The 12,375-nt window shown below is 41.0% G+C and overlaps 1 long non-coding RNA gene across 1 annotated transcript; it reads right to left on the bottom strand.

Moving 5' to 3' along the window:
• Positions 1-10,115: 10,115 nt before the first annotated feature.
• On the bottom strand, positions 10,116-10,850 carry LOC308687837. The gene is made up of 3 exons (XR_014029806.1): positions 10,782-10,850; positions 10,625-10,702; positions 10,116-10,267 (listed from the first exon to the last, which is right to left on the bottom strand). It is a non-coding gene; the product is annotated as an uncharacterized lncRNA (long non-coding RNA).
• Positions 10,851-12,375: the final 1,525 nt, after the last annotated feature.

The following is a 12,375-nucleotide window of genomic DNA, read 5'->3' as shown; positions in this document are numbered from 1 at the left end:
ATGACTATCAGGCTCGAGAGACAAATAATCCATGCACACTAACTCAAGGGGATAAGTTGTCTGTATGGATTCCATGGGAGCTGCTTTCTGTGGGCATGCTTTCCTCCTAAAACATCTCTCGCAGGTGTAACATCTGTTTTCAATATCCTTTGCCATCTTCGGCCAAAAGAATCTAGCACGAGCTAGGTCAACTGCACGTTCATAGCCAAGATGGCCCATCTCATCATGAACACCATTCAATGCTCTCTCTCTGCACTTTTGAGGCAGAACCAGCTGGTGCAACACAGCCCCATGGGTTGTCCACTTCCGGTATAACAATCCATCTCGTAGCTCAAGCCGTTTCCATTCCCTCAGGAGCAGTTTTACCTCGAGGGGTTCAAACTTGGTATGTTGGAATTTGGGTTTCTGACCTTGCTCCATGAAAGAAATGATCCTTCCCAAAGTTGAATCCTCCCTCTGAGCTCGGTACCAATCATCACGGGTCATTCCAGGAATAGTCTCGTACCCTGTGGTGGTGAAACTTTCAGGGACAGATGAAGCATCCAAAGCCAAGGACTCTGCAAGAACAATAGACTCTGATGCCTCTGACACGTCGTTTGACAAGACAAACGAATGACGTTCACACATTGCAGAGAGTAATTCAGGGGAGATCACTTCAGTTTCCTTGCATAATCGCTGTTTCAAGTCTCCAATAGCCTTCTCTTCTTCAAGGAAAGCATCATCTTCCTCAGGTGGATTTTGAGGTCTCCTGGACAATCCGTCCGCATCCTTATTGACAGATCCAGCTCTGTATTTTATTTTGAACCTGTAAGTAGATAATGCAGCAAGCCAGCGATGTCCTGCTGCATCGAGTTTTGCCGTGGTCAGCACATATGTCAGTGGATTATTGTCCGTGAGAACAGTAAATTCAGTGCCATAGAGATAATCGCTGAATTTCTCACAGATGGCCCATTTCAAGGCCAAAAATTCTAATTTGTGGGTAGGATAGTTCCTCTCACTTTTTGAAAGACCCCTACTGGCATATGCTATCACACGGAGCTTGCCCTCCTGCTCTTGGTAGAGAGCTGCGCCAAGCCCCTCCCCACAGGCATCTGTATGCAATACATAGGGAAGTACTGGGTTTGCAAAAGCGAGGATTGGGGCAGATGTCGCGTCTGAGCGCGTTGTTGTCTTTGGAGCTCCATCGATTGATTTATAATTCTTGATTTCTCTTTAAACTCACTTACAACGAACATTTTCTACTTTTCCTCACCTCATAGTTATAACGCGGATTGTTGAGTAGACGCGTCTCAAGCCTAGTGATCCAACGCTGGATACTCTTATAGGTTACGTCCGTGGATCACGGCTGAACGCGTCTTCTCCGCACTCATTTAAGTTACAAACAAACATTTTTTCGCCTATCGTGCGTCTACTCTACACCCGTACCACTGAAAAGACGGATTATATCCAAGACTTAAGCCATAAATTAGTATTAATATTGATAGCACCACTGGTAGCGTCGTTGCTAACTTAACTTACTGTCCATCTGTTAAAATGGCGAATATATCAAATGTAAGTAGTCTACCTTTTGGTGCAGGTGAGGACACATTTGAGCTGCACGCGGTGCAGTCTGAGCTGGAAGCTGTTGAGAAACAGATCCACGACCTTTTAGTAAGAAAAGCCGAGCTGATAGACCGGCGTTTGGCTCTCGAAACATCACGTGCCGAGGCACACAAATCAGAGATTAATGTTACTAACCCGCTGACTCCGACCTCGTCTACTCCGTGCGTTCCTCAACATCGGTCCCGAACGTCGAGGTCGCGATCAGCCATGGTCTCGTTCACTCCGGCTCCAACATGCCATCACGAAGCCTGGATTTTTCCGCAGCGGAAGTCGCGAGTCAGGTCTAGACCAAGAAAACTCTCTCCGACCCTCCCGGTTTTCGAGATATCCACACAAAACCGCTTCTCCCCTCTTCGCGAAACAGAACGCGATGCTGTGATCATCGGCGATTCCATCGTTCGACACGTACACGCTACGTTAAATAAAAGTAAGGTGCATAGTCACTGCTTTCCTGGTGCTCGTGTTTCTGAAATCGCTGCTCACGTTCCCGAGATTCTGAACGAGCGCGTCGGAACCGTTGTCCTGCACGCGGGAGGGGCCGACATCAGACTGCGCCAAACAGAGGTTTTGAAGAAAGACTTCAGGAATCTGATCGATACGGTACGCAGCACATCGCCTGATATAACGATTATTGTGTCAGGACCGCTTCCCACGTATCGACTAGGTCATGAAAAGTTTAGTAGATTATTTGCGCTTAATGAATGGTTAATGTCATGGTGCAATGAGCAGAAACTTCTCTTTGTAAATAATTGGAATCTGTTTTGGGAGCGTCCTAGGCTTTACCGTGCTGATGGCTTACACCCAAGCAGATTCGGATCGGATCTTCTGTCAGATAACATCTCCAAAATGTTAAATACCTTTTGACTAGTAAACAAAAGTCCAAATCATAGTCTCTGCTGCACCAATTTAACTGATATAAATAGTGTAGAACATTGCATAGAAACTGTGTCTATTCCTCGTTTAGTGAGATCAAATCATAAATCTACTGCAGGATCTAGAAAAAATCTAATTGTTATTAAACCAGAAAATGTTGCTATTGGTAATCAAAAACAATTTTTAAAGCTAGGTCTTCTAAACATTAGATCACTCACACCTAAGGCAGTTATTGTAAATGAAATAGTCACAGATAATAGCTTCGATGTACTTTGCCTTACTGAAACCTGGCTTAAACCAAATGATTATTTCGGTTTAAATGAGTCTACTCCAGCAGGATACTCCTATAAGCACGAGCCCCGTCTGAATGGTCGTGGCGGCGGTGTTGCAACAATCTATAGAGATTTTCTCAATGTTACTCAGAAAACGGGTTATAAGTTTATTTCATTTGAAGTACTTGTACTAAATGTTACGCTCTTAGATGTTCGAAAAACATCCCTATTATCTCTAGCCTTGGCTACCGTATATAGACCGCCTGGGCCTTACGCTGATTTCCTAAAAGAGTTTGCAGATTTTCTCTCAGACCTATTAGTTAACTTCGATAAAGCATTAATTGTTGGAGACTTTAATATCCATGTAGATAATCAAAATGATGCGTTAGGGGCTGCGTTTACAGATTTATTAAACTCCTTTGGGGTCAAGCAAAACATTACCGGACCGACTCATCGATTTAATCATACACTCGATTTAATTATATCACATGGAACCGATCCAACCGATATAGATATCATTCCACAAAGTGACGATGTCACTGACCATTACATGGTAACTTGCATATTACGTACTCCTGTAATATATCATGCTGCGCCGCGTTATCGATTAGGCAGAACAATCCTTCCATCCACCATAGATAATTTTTCAAACAGCTTATCGGATCTGTCTCAGCTGCTCAGTGAACCCAAACAAACAGATGAACTTGAGGAATTAACTAGCACTATGAGCACCATTCTCTCTGGATCATTGGATATTGTTGCGCCCATTAGATTAAAAAAGGTCAGAGAGAAAAGTAAAGCACCATGGTACAACAGTACTACGCGTGTTCTAAAGAGAGAAACCCGTAATTTAGAGCGTAAATGGAAACAAACCAACTTAGAGGTCTTTAGAATCGCATGGAAAGACAGTATGTCACGTTATAAAAAGGCCCTAAAAGCGGCCAGGGCTGAGCATCTACGCAAACTAATAGAAAACAACCATAACAATCCTAAGTTCTTATTTAACACCGTGGCGAGACTAACAAATAAACAGATGTCTCCTGAACAAAGTATTCCATTACAGTTTAGTAGTAATGATTTCATGAAGTTCTTCACTGAGAAAATAGAAAACATCAGAACCACAATTGTAAACGTTCAATCCTCAATCGCGCCTTATAATTCAGCCTCAATTATCACGCCGCAAGAACAATTACAGTGCTTTTCAACTATAGAACAAAAAGAGTTAAATAAATTTATCATTTCCTCTAAAACAACAACATGTTTATTAGATCCCATACCAACTAAACTATTGAAAGAAGTGTTACCTGTAGTGGAAGAGCCTCTCCTCAATATTATTAACTCGTCTTTATCTTTAGGTCATGTTCCAAGAACATTTAAACTGGCAGTTATAAAACCTCTCATTAAGAAACCACAATTAGATCCGAATAATCTAGTAAATTATAGACCCATTTCAAATCTACCTTTTATGTCTAAAATACTAGAAAAAGTTGTGTCCGCTCAACTGGGCTCTTTCTTACAAGAAAATGACACCTATGAAAAGTTTCAGTCTGGATTCAGACCGCATCATAGCACTGAAACTGCGCTCGTTAAAATCACAAATGATTTACTTTTAGCTTCTGACCAAGGCTGTATCTCAATATTAGTTTTACTTGATCTTAGTGCTGCGTTCGATACTATAGATCATACAATACTCTTAGATCGACTACAAAATTATACTGGTGTTCAAGGACAAGCATTAAGCTGGTTTAGATCGTATTTATCTGACCGCTACCATTTTGTTTATTTAAATGGAGAAAAATCTATCATAACTCCAGTAAACTATGGAGTGCCGCAGGGATCTGTGTTAGGCCCTCTATTATTCTCAATATATATGCTACCACTTGGAAATATTATAAGGAAACATGGAATTAGTTTCCATTGTTATGCTGATGACACTCAAATCTATATTTCATCACGGCCAGATGAAAACGCTAAATTATCCAAATTGACAGAGTGTGTTAAAGATATAAAAGATTGGATGACGCATAATTTTCTTTTATTAAATCCAGACAAGACAGAGGTACTACTTATCGGTTCAAAAAACCACCCACAAAACCTCTCACAATACAACTTTAACATAGTAGGATGTCCTGTTACTTCATCCTCTACAGTAAAAGACCTGGGTGTTATATTAGACTGCAACCTGTCTTTTGAAAATCATATTTCATATGTTACAAGAACAGCCTTTTTCCACCTTAGAAACATTGCTAAGCTACGTAATATGCTATCAGTTTCTGACGCAGAAAAGTTAGTTCATGCATTCATGACCTCGAGACTAGATTACTGTAATGCGTTATTAGCCGGTTGTCCTGCATCCTTAATAAACAAGCTACAGTTAGTCCAAAATGCCGCCGCTAGAGTTCTAACTAGATCAAGAAAATATGATCATATAACACCGATTTTATCATCCCTACATTGGTTACCTATAAAGTCCCGTATTAATTACAAGGTATTGCTACTGACTTATAAAGCCCTAAACGGCTTAGCTCCAGTCTATTTAACCGATCTTCTATCGCCCTATAATCCATCGCGCTCTTTAAGGTCACTAAATTCGAGGCTTTTGGTCATACCTAGGATATCCAGATCCACCAAAGGAGGGAGAGCATTTTCACATTTAGCACCAAAACTCTGGAATAGTCTTCCGGATACTGTTCGTTGCTCAGACTCGCTCTCCCAGTTTAAAACTAGATTAAAGACGCATCTCTTCAGCCAGGCATTCATATAATACTTTTAATCCTACAGTTAAATCCGACCTCTAGTTCATAAACGCCAGAGGAGAACTGGCCCCCGACTGAGCCCGGGTTCTCCCAAGGTTTTTTTTTTTTTTCTCCATTAGGTCACCTGATGGAGTTTTTCGGTTCCTTGCCACTGTTGCCTTTGGCTTGCTCAGTTGGGGATATTTGGGGATATTTAATTGAATTAATCAATCAACGATACTATTGATCAGCATTACCGAACGTAGACGTTCCACTAGAAACAAACATTGATGTATTGTTCTAATTTATTACTGTGAAGCTGCTTTGATACAACCTGTGTTGTGAAAAGCGCTATATAAATAAACTTGACTTGACTTGACTAGATGTCAATTTCTCAATCAGGGTCGTAAATGCATTCTCACACTCGACTGTCCACTCATTACTAAGGGGAGCATTGGTAACTACAGGCATGCTCGATTTCTCTCTCTTGTAAACCTTTCCCCTTTTCCTTGGAGGACTATATCCTGCAGTCAGACTGTTTAACGGCTTTGCTATTTCAGAGTACCCCTTGACGAAGCGCCGATAATACCCAGCAAAACCTAGAAAACATTTAAGCTCCCGTCTGGTTGAAGGACGAGGCCAATCTTTCAGAGCGGAAATCTTTTCGGGATCGGTGTGAACCCCATCGGCATCCACCACATGTCCGAGATACTTTACAGATGACTGGAAAAAATGGCATTTTTCAGGAGACAACTTTAGTCCACAATCTTTCAGACGAGTCAACACTTTCATCAGCCTGGTTTCATGTTCCTCAAGTGTTTTAGAAAAGACAATGAGATCATCCAGAAACACGAGTACTTCATTCAAATGCAAGTCTCCTACACACTTTTCCATAAGCCTCTGGAACGTGCTAGGTGCATTTGTGACACCTTGAGGCATGCGATTAAATTCAAAGAATCCCAGAGGACAAACAAAAGCGGTTTTGTGTTTATCTTCTTCGGCTACTTCAACTTGGTAGTATCCCGATTTAAGGTCCATGACTGAGAACCATTTAGCCCCACTGAGTGCAGAGAAAGTCTCCTCTATGTTGGGGAGCGCATATGCATCTTTTATAGTGTGCACATTAAGCTTTCTATAATCGACACAAAGCCTGATTTGTCCATTCTTCTTACGAACCAAAACGATTGGTGATGCGAAAGGGCTCTCTGACTCTCTGATTATTCCAGCATCTAGGAGCTCCCTGAGATGTTGCTTAACAGCTTCTCTGTCACTGGGATGAATTGGCCTAGGTCGTTCTTTAAAAGGCGTCTCATCCTGTAGTCTAATGTGGTGCCTCACTGCAGTGGCGTGACCATACGACAAGTCATCAACAGCAAAGACCTCTGACATGGAATTGAGTTTATCAGAGATGCGTTTTTTCCATTCTTCAGGAATGGGTGAGTTATCAAGTTGGAACACCAACTTCCCACAGGGCAACTGAGCAGAACAAGACAAAAGATTAGTCTTCAGAGGCAGAACATAAGCAGCTGCCATTTCAGCGATCACACGCCTGGGATGGAGGGTAATATCACGGTCAGTCATGTTCTTTAAGATGACAGGAATCTTGGAACGAGCCCTGTGTGGGGCACCGACCACAGCACACTCAAGCAGAAGGCCACCCGGCAAGGGAAAAGACTCAGGTTGCTCTAAAACAAATACGGCATTTGACATTCCCTTAATCCTCACTTGACCAAGGAGGCATATTTTCTGTTTGGCAGGGATAGTGATTTGGCCTTTCCCCAGTGCTTTCACTTGGAAGGATTTCCTCCCCCTCTCATAATTCTGAGCAACATGCTGAAAAAGCAAAGCATAATCACTACTGCCACCAGGTCTTTGAAAGAAATTATCCCCTTTCCTCTCTACGCCCTGCTGATACAAGCGGTCAAGAACATTTGTCCCAATCAACAGCGGGACTTTACTGTTGAAGTGACAATCTGGAACAACAAGAAGAAGAGAAGAAATCTCTTCCTCTGCACCTGTGACAGTACAAGGGAAGGTTATGATGGCTTGGATGTAACCAAGGTATGGAACATTCTGTCCACCAGCACCCTCAACCTCAAACAACGCATGAATTGGCTGAATGGGAACTGAAGAAAGATTGGTCAAGTAGAATGACTCCGAAACAGTCGTAACTTGAGACCCCGTGTCTAAGAGAGAATCACACCGAGTTCCTTCAACAAGAACAGAAGCAACACAACGTTGGCCAATAAGACCTTGCGGCAAGAATTCATCCTTAACCCTGATGTTTGTTTGGGTTTCTCTCGCACAATGGACTGTATTGTGAATCATCATTGTGGGACGAATGTGTGTGCTGGCAGCTCCTGGGTGTCCCGCAACAGGAGCTGTTAGAGGTTTAAAGAAAACTGTGATGTCCCATGCGATCTCCTGTACTCCTCCCGTCTCTCTCTCAGCTGCGAATTCTTCTTCCGAACAAGCTCAGGGTTGGGTTGCTTACTGCAGCGAACTGCAATGTGTCCATCTTCCCCGCACTTGAAACAGAACCAGGGTTTTGGCATAGTTGCAGAGTCAGGTGTCACGTTGGAGCTGGACATAAGGCAGTCATTAGTTTCTGCATTTTCTTTAGAGTCTTTCCCAGCTTTTATCTCATAATCTCTAGTTTCACCTTTCCTTGACAAGTATGCGACTTGTTTTTTCAGCGCAGCTATCTCTCCTTTAAGCTTCTGGGTTTCATCCTGTTGGCATTTATTTGTTGGCTCAGGTGAAGGTTCAACATTAACAGGTATACCATACACTGAGTGAGCATGAGCAGCTGCTTTCGTGCTGCCAAGATGTTTCTTCATTCGATCTAGCTTTGCTGCTTTTTTGTCTTCCTCGGTTCTCACAGAGAGCAGGAGTTCAGGAAAGGTTGGTGGATTGTCTTTACGATGTTCAAGCTGAAGTCCAATTATCATGGCCTGGTCCCAGCACCCTCGACAGAACTGGCGAAGCAGATGTTTACAAGAATCTGCAGCACTGGCTCCCCCTCTGGATATTGCTCTGGTAAGCAGAGAATGCAGTCTTTGCAGGTATGTTGACGGCTTTTCTCCCGCATTTTGATTTAAGTTGAGAAAAGTTGCAAAGAGCTCCTCTCCATCTTCTACTACACCAAAGGCGGATTCAATCTGGTTAAGGTAAGAGCTAGGTGAAGAATTAACACCTAAGGGCTTGACAATGTCAGCTGCTGGGCTGAGCAGGCTCTCTAGGATCATCCTCACTTTCTGAGAATCTGGCGAAGAGGGGTCAGAAAGTAGAAGATCAACTTGAGTACGCCACGTCTCATAGTCGACTTCCCCATTTGGCTTGGGGGTCCGGCCAGAGAATGTGCGGATGCGGCTCTGCCTCAAAGGGGAATGAGCAGACTCATTACGGATGACGTGCTCTACAACAACCCTTTGAATCTGAGGGGGGTTGAGCATATTTTCATCAACATGCAGTGGACTTGGTGGAGCATGCAAGGGGGAATAGTTCGGAATCCTAGCTTGAGCTTGACTTAACTCAGCAGGGTTAGTTCTTCCTGAGTCACGAAGACTTGGGCTGCGAACAGTTGTATGTGGATCTGCTTCAGCAGCTTGGGAATCATTTGAATGAAGCTGAATGCTCTGAAGTTCATTCTGAAGAGCAAGTAAGAATTCTGCTCTACCACTGCCGGGGATATCGTTTAGTTCATCTAAATATCTTAATGCCAGTTCCCTGCCTAGCCTCCGCTGGCATAGATCACGGACTGTTTTTACATTCCATGTAATGGAAGGGTCTTTTGGGCTTGGCTGGTCACCTAAACAATCAGGGCTGATACTCAAAATAGATTTCTCAGACAAATACTGAATTAGGACTCTACCGACTGGCTGCTCTGACTCATCAGGAACTCTAACTATTTTCTCAATTTCCCCATATGCTTCAAAAATACTCTGAATATCCTTATCGTCACAAATTTCTACTATCCCCGTAACATACAGACAGTTCTGACCATATACATCAAAACGGTCACAAAGATCCATATTTAGTTTTGGAACATATGATCAAGCTAAAAAAAAATTCCCACTCTCAGAATATTGAATGAAAATCAAAAAATCACAAAAAAATTAATTTCTTGAGGTAATTAACACAACAAGTAAAATTTAACCCAAGCTCCTGGCTGCTGGCTCGCCACTATTTTCGTGTAACCCTCATCTCAGAGTTTTGTGATCTAATAAAAAAATAGAAATTGTCCAAGTTCGTTCAAGGAGCTTTGGGATTTTTTCTTTTTAGTCAAATACACAGAACTAACTGAATGACTAAAATATCATGAAAAGGGAAAAAACAAAATAAAGTAATGCCACACACAGAATTTAAGTTAACCAGAAATGTATTTGTGAGGCAATTTAAATGCTCTCTGTTCTGGCACTTCAAAACACCAAAGTGCTAAACATCAGATGACCCTCAATCTCAGAGAATTAATTGAGCGTGATAACAGAACAACAGTACAATTGTCAAAACTTTTCCTTTAAAGTCCAAATCCGGAAAGATCAGTTCCCTTTTCTTGGGAACAAAATGTGGGAAAAAAATATATATTTCAGTCCCATGCAATGTGTGTAACAAAAATATGTCTCAGTCCTACCACTTTCCCAAGTAATCAGTAACTTTAAGGACAAGGGAGAGAAGAGCTGAAAGCTTGTGATGAGATGACGAGCATTGGTTCCAGACGATTCCTCTCAAATGATTCAGGTCCCAAATGTATCACCAACAACCAGTCCAAGGAAAAAAACCAGTCTGCACAAATATACATTTCAAATTGATTACATCAATAACATTAGAACACTTAACCCATTCCTTGTAAGAGAAATCACATGTACACTTTAAAATAAATCAAATTACATAGTTACATTTTATGTGTTAACAATTTCACTCAGCATGTGGAAAAAAACACAATAAACATGGGCATCGTACACCTCGTGCTCTCCGTGATTAGCAAAACTAGCATCATGGTGGCTGTGCTTAGCTGCCCTCTTAATGGCTTCAAAACACTCTACATGAACAATTTAAACACATTTTTCTCTTTGGCAAATACATTCTGACTGGTTTTGCTCAATTAATAACAATATTTAGTTACAAGCAGAATACACTCACCAGAATGTCTCAGAACAGTCACAGAAAGAAATATGTATTCTTCGTTTTCTCTTCCAGTGTTTCAATTCAACCTCCCAGCTGATATATAAAACAATAAATCAGGTATTCAAGTCACACTATAAATGCTCATTTTTGTCAGCAAGTCAGAATTACTCACACTCTATGCGTTTTCTCCGTGCTTTTCTCCATACACATTCACTCTGCGCGCTTTCACTGTGCACTCGCTTCCTGCATGAACTACCCTATCTCTTAAAGGGGCAGTACCCAGGTTTAAAGAAACGTAACTAAGAATTAAAACAGGATATAAATGTCAAGGGTTACACAAACACAAGACAGGTAATCACACACACACACACACACACACACACACACACACACACACACACACACACAACAACACATTCACTCTATGCTGGATTTAATATTGATTATTTCTCTACTTTGTCTTTGTGTGACATTAAACAGCGTCTTGAGAGAAACAACAGTGACACACACACAGCCGGGTGAGTCTGACTAATAGTTCAAAGTTCTGTTCACAAAAATAAATAAATACATGAAGTTGAATGTGTTTTTTTTTGCCATTTGTACCAGTACAGCTAGTACAAGTACATAGGAATTTTTGTAGCAAAGCTCGTTGAGTCAACATTAAAAAAAGTCAACATAAAAGAAGACCTCAAAAATAAATAGACTTTGGGAAGGTACAGTAAACGAAGAACAGTATAAACCTACGACGAACAAACACGATAAAGAATATTACCTCCATATCGGAGTATAGCACTCTCCTGAAATAATACATAATATAAATATTTAAAAAGTACTGTAATAAAACATTCTCTGTTTAACAGAGACACATGAACACATCACAGGCATAAACTACCTCTAACATCTCTATGTAAAAGGAGATAACACCTTTCATTTCATCATCAAGTCTTCAAGATAATGTATCTTGATACCGTTAATATATCTTAATATATCACCGTTCATACATCCAAGATAATATGATATCATCATCTTGATACTTGCAAGTTTCCAATAAAAATTAGCCCACTTTCTGCAAATTTAGTAATTTAATGTTTTTTTCTTAAAAACACTGATTTATAATACTTGTGAGCAATACTTTAGCTTATTGATAGAGAATAATAAAGAGTTCATGTAGACTAGAAAAAAATAATACTGTCACGCCTTCCTATGGTGATGTATTTATTTTCCTGAGTGTCATGAAACTGCTTAAACTTGCTTATTTTTATATAAAAAGGTTTCAGTTGCGTCATATACTTGCTAGTTTCGGTCTTTGTCGCCTGTCTGTGCATAATAACACATCTCACTGTTTCATTCTGCCTCTCTCTGTGCCACAGGTTCTCCAACCACAAGAAGCATCTGGAGAAAGACGAGCTGAATAGTGTGGCAGATAAAGCACAGTTTTTTAATAATAATTGGTCAGATCTCATTCGGAAAGTTAAAAATATTGCGATCATTGCTGATAAGCTGCTTCAGCTGGAAATAATTCATGAGGAACAATATTCAGAATTCACACATGCCAGTTTAACCAGTGAGAAGAGCATGAGGAAGATCTGTGACATTATACGCAAACACGGTGACGCTGTGACGCTGTGTACAATTCAATTACATTTTGTTTTTATTAGCCAGATATGTCAAACAATGAGGCAAGGTAATTGTAGTCTTATGCATATTACACAACAATATACAGCATAAAATGTGGTTATGTATATAGTTCTGGTCCGTGATGATTG

This window comes from Scardinius erythrophthalmus, assembly GCF_964197995.2.
Source record: "Scardinius erythrophthalmus genome assembly, chromosome: 3".
In the NCBI taxonomy this organism is placed as follows: domain Eukaryota; kingdom Metazoa; phylum Chordata; class Actinopteri; order Cypriniformes; family Leuciscidae; genus Scardinius; species Scardinius erythrophthalmus.
This window is presented reverse-complemented; position numbering and strand designations above follow the sequence as displayed.